This window comes from Colobus angolensis, unplaced genomic scaffold (assembly GCF_000951035.1).
Source record: "Colobus angolensis palliatus isolate OR3802 unplaced genomic scaffold, Cang.pa_1.0 Scaffold331, whole genome shotgun sequence".
NCBI classification, from domain to species: Eukaryota; Metazoa; Chordata; class Mammalia; order Primates; family Cercopithecidae; genus Colobus; species Colobus angolensis.
The window spans coordinates 1891671-1897387 of NW_012116611.1; positions in this window are offsets into that span (position 1 = coordinate 1891671).

Genomic DNA, 5717 nt, shown 5'->3' on the forward strand with positions numbered 1-5717 from the left:
TGACAGACTGGATTAAGAAAATGTGGCATGTATACACCATGGAATACTATGCAGCCATAAAAAAGGATGAGTTCGTGTCCTTTGTAGGGACATGGATGCAGCTGGAAACCATCATTCTCAGCAAACTATCGCAAGAACAGAAAACCAAACACCGCATGTTCTCACTCATAGGTGGGAATTGAACAATGAGATCACTTGGACACAGAAAGGTGAACATCACACACTGGGGCCTATTGTGGGGCGGGAAGGGATAGCATTAGGAGATATACCTAAAGTAAATGACGAGTTAATGGGTACAGCACACCGACATGGCACATGTATACATATGTAACAAACCTGCACATTGTGCACATGTACCCTAGAACTTAAAGCATAATAACAATAATAATAATAAAAGTCTTGGTTGGTTACCTTTTCCTTGGATTCTCCCAAGCATTTTGAAATGTCCCCCAAAATGCTTTCATTAAATTCTCTTTTACATTTGCTAGACTAAGTAAAGTCCATTTTTATTACTTGATGCCACAAAAAAATACAGTAATATGGAACAGTTTAGTAGAATAAAGCCAAGGTTTTCCACCTAGTAAAAAATAGATACATATCATGGCTGAAGAACATATTTGTGGTTTTTGTAGAAAAAAATAATGTTTTACTAATTTATAAATTTATGTCCGTTTCTTTTTTCTCTTAGGAGTTAAAACTTGAGTTCTTCTGCAACATTCAGTCCTTAGTGCTTATCAATAAAATGTAACATTTGCAAACAAAGCACAAGTCTCTTTTAAGTCTTAAAAATATAACTCTTCCTATATACAAAATCTTTAATCCTTCATATAAAATATAAAAAAGCCTGATTTGTACACTTGCTAATTAGCTTTCTGCTACAAATATCAGCTTCAGTTTAATCTTTAGCTATAATATATGTCTCTATTTACATTTTGATGTCCTCTCATCTGTGTATATAGGTGTGACTGAAAAGACAAATGTCAGAATAATAATCTTTTTCACACATTGTATATACAAAGACAGCCCTTTGGAATTATGTCTGCAGTTATTGAAAGAGCCTGCTTTGCTTTTTCCTTTATGTCTGAAATTCTTGTTTGGTCTGAAATCCTTACTAACAAAAATATATTCCATTCTTTAAAGTCACACTCCAGATAGAGTTCAGTGGTTCATTTATTTTACAGATGCATATGGTTACACTTTGTTGCTCAAACTATATGTATATAATTTTTATAGAAGGTTGGTGGAATTAAAAAAAAAGTTGGAGACAAAGAGACCTGGTTTCAAACCTCAGTTGTGCTATCTACTGTGTGACCTTGGAAAATTCACACCTGCTCTGCCTTTGCTGTTTCCTTATGTGTACAACAGGAAAAGCAATGCCTTCTTCTCAGGGTTGCAGGGTTGCTGTGAAGTTTAATAGAATATATGTAAAGCACGTGACCCAGCGGTTATATGTATGTTGCTATACATATATGATTCTGTGTAGCAGTATCTGTTAACTTGTTTTACAACTCCAATGCACCCAAGGGTTATACATAGTAATAATGCTCCAAAACAGCAGTGATTTACATTTGAATTGGATATACTGTCTTCCCTAGACAGGTTTATCATGATCATGAAGATTGCATAGTTTGAAAAAAGCCTAATTCTGATATTTTTCCTCCCTTCTTCACTCTGAACAACTTTGGAAGATACTGACAATAATAATAGCTAACATACACACAGTAACGCCAATGTGTAGGAACCTCTTCTAAGTATATTACATAGCTTATTTAATTCTCTCAATAACTCTTTAAGATAGGTGGACTTTGTTTATTTTCATTTTACATAAAAGGAATGTGGCCAGGCGCAGTGGCTCACGCATGTAATCTCAGCACTTTGGGAGGCTGAGGTGGGTGGATCATGAGGTCAGGAGATCGAGACCATCCTAGCTAACACGGTGAAACCCCGTCTCTACTAAACATACAAAAAATTAGCCGGGCGTGGTGCGTGCACCTGTAGTCCCGTTTACTGGGGAGGCTGAGGCAGGAGAATGGCGTGAACCCAGTGTCAGGCCTCTGAGCCCAAGCTAAGCCATCATATCCCCAGTGACTTGCGCGTATACATCCAGATGGCCTGATGCAACTGAAGATCCACAGAAGTGAAAATAGCCTTAACTGATGACATTCCACCATTGTGATTTGTTTCTGCCCCACCCTAACTGATCACTGTTCTTTATAATCTCCCCCACCCTTAAGAAGTTTCTTTCTAATTCTCCCCACCATTGAGAATGTACTTTGTGAGATCCACCCCCTGCCCCCAAAACATTGCTCTTAACTCTACCACCTATCCCAAAACCTGTAAGAACTCATGATAATCCCACCACCTTTGCTGACTCCCTTTTCGGAATTAGCCCACCTGCACCCAGGTGAAATAAACAGCCATGTTGCTCACACAAAGCCTGTTTGGTGGTCTCTTCACACAGACACGTGAAACATCCAGGAGGCGGAGCTTGCAGTGAGCCGAGATCGCGCCACTGCACTCCAACCTGGGTGACAGAGTGAGACTCTGTCTCAAAAAAAAAAAAGGAGTGTAAGGCTCAGAGACATAACTACTGTACAGACAAAGCTTGTAAAAGACAGAACCAAAATTTAAATCCAGGCATGGATCCAGAATCCATGCTGTAAGTTGCTTTATTAAACCAAATGAAATTTGTATAGACTGAAAAATATAATGTGACATTATAGGCTGTTTCTGTTCCTGTATGTGTTTAATAATAACTAAGTTATAAGCCTCTGAAAATACAGGTTAATAATAGAAGTCTGTTCTCAATTATAACACCAGCTTGAGTTTAGAGCAGAGTACTGAAATAATACTGAAACGCATTACTTATCCATTTCTTTTTTTCCCTATTTATCTTTAGGGAGCCATAAGTAGAAAATAGCAATTACCCTCCCACATCCTCTAAATTATAACCAGATTGTTTTATTGCTTATAACATCAGCATTAACAAGCTTCCCTTGGACTTTTTAGCCTTATGTTAATACTTTCATAGGGAAGGCTTTAAGATAAGATAATAGAAAAAAAGGCACAAACTTGAGCTACTATCTTCTTCTGGCAATGGGCACTGTCGGGCTAACCTCAATACCTGAAGCAGAGTACCAGTGAAAAGGTCTTTGCCCCTGAGCTTAGAAGGAGGTAGGAATAGTGTGCTCTCCTTAGACTCTCATACCAGAATTTGTCTCCAATGCTTTATGATAAAGAAACCAGCAAACATAAAATGGAATTGTTCCCTCGGGGGGTACAGAGATTTTTTTGATCCAGATTAGGTGGGGATCTGTGGGACACAGATTGTTCATCATTTTTCAAAAGGACATTTCACTTACAGCCTAAGAAGTGTTAATGAAGCATTCACACTTTTGCCAAGTGAAAAAGCAATAGAAAAACAGCTCTTTCAATCTCTCTCCAGAAATGCTCAGCAGTAACACACAGACTGCTCCCATGCAATCTTCACACAGAAGTAGCATTAAAAGATGAAAGAAAAAGTGGGCTCTCAAAATAGAAAAGATATATATATATAAAGAAACCACCCACATACCCACACATTCCCCTTGCACACACACACACACACACACACACACACACACACACACACACGTTTTGTTTCTTCTCAGTCTTGCTTCTGGTGCATTAATGAATACATCATGAAAGCAGAATTTCTAGAAGATACCTCCTTCAAGAAAGGCATTTTCCAGCATCTTTGCATGAAATGAATCCATATCACAAAGAAAACAATTAGAGATCAGGCATTCACTTCTCTGTAAACTGTTGTTGATGGAATTGTATGAATGAACAACAAAACCTGTTTTATCAGGCAACTTTCAATAGCTCATATCACCAGTATCAAAGACTTTATATCACAGCATATGCTCCCTTTTTGCATTTATTAGAGGTATTTATGCTGTCTATAAATTATTCATACAAACTGTTACAAGTCACTAAGAGGCAAGAGAGATAGGACAAGCTGCCAAATATTATATTGTCTTGAAAGAGGCCATTTTAAGCAATCATCCTTAGGCATTTTTTGAAATAAGATATTTAGGACTTATTCAAGACATGTGAGACAAATCCTCTGACAAATTGTGAAGCTTATTCTTATTCTTGTCCACTCCTCTGCTTAATCTTTTCATACTCCTTTAGTGGAAAGTTTTTCAGGACCTTTATTTTTGGTACTACATGCATATTAAGAAGGTAGAACAAGAAAAGGAAGGGCATTTTCTACCTTGCAAGAAAACATACAGGCTCGTGTATCTGAATAGCTTCCAGATTTTCTGCTTAATATTTGTTATCCTCCCAAAATGACACAGATGGTGGAAATCTCAGGCAGAGCTGTTGGATGGGGGCAGAATGTCAGACAAATATTCCATAGTATAAGGCGTGTGGCCCTATATACCTGTCTCTGCAGGGCCTGCCTTATTACAGATTAAAATGTTATGGATATTGCACAACCTCAATAATCTAATTGACCATCACTTCCTCATTACTCTCTTGTCAGCAAGGACTATTTGTTGTTGTTATTGTTGTTTTTCTGAAAAGATATGCAAAGCTCACTCTTCAGGGAAAAAGAGAGTTGGGAAATATGGAGGCAAGAGTTGACAATTATGCTGTCACATCATCTTAATACCATTTTGTTTTATGTATTCTACAGTGAACCTATTGTCCAGACCACAATAAACAAGTATTTTTAAATGATGCATTGGTTTCAAGTTACACAGATTTGATAAAAGCCTCATGGATAAAACTATCTGCATCACTTAGAATTTCTCTCTAGGGCAATTGCTGCTCAAGTATATAATGGAATCAATGTGATATGGGTTGGATCAGCTCTCAGGCACTTTACTGGAATTCTTCATACTTGTATTTAATGTACTTTTAAAAATGTTCATTTTAATCCCATGTATATGTAGTTGGAGTGGAAAATGCACAGATCTTCATTTTATAGTTTATAATGGGCACGCTTTTTCTCCACAACCCTCAGATGCAAGAAATGTCCTACCTCTACACATTTTCCTAAATCAAATTCTATCCTCCTCTACGCTCCAACTTGTTAGAGCACAAAGATGACCAATACCAATGATGATTTTAACTCTTCCCTAAGGCTAGAGTCTTAGAGTGACAAGAAAATGTATATAAGCTTCCTATGACTTTCATTCCACTTTGATAGCCACTAAAATGCTTATTATTTAAGTCCTTTCGGTTCATTTTGGAAAACCATTGCTTACCCTCCCTCCATGTTTCTGTGGGACATGGGAAACTTTGTCAAGTCTCCTAAGTGATGTTATCTGTGAGGAACTTGTCACAAATAACCCAAAATACATATCCCTACCCTAGTTTCAACTAAAATATTCCCTCACTATTCACTGCCTCAGGGCAAACCAATTAAACTCCCTTGACTTTCAACAGTAGCCTCTCTTCCTTCACCCTGGATTAGCCTCCACCCTATAATCAAACCCTGGATCTTCTTGATACTCTAAATTCCTGTTTTGGGCGCTAAAAAACATACACTAGGCCGGGCGCGGTGGCTCAAGCCTGTAATCCCAGCACTTTGGGAGGCCGAGACGGGCGGATCACGAGGTCAGGTGATCGAGACCATCCTGGCTAACCCGGTGAAACCCCGTCTCTACTAAAAAATACAAAAAAAACTAGCCGGGCGAGGTGGCGGGCGCCTATAGTCCCAGCTA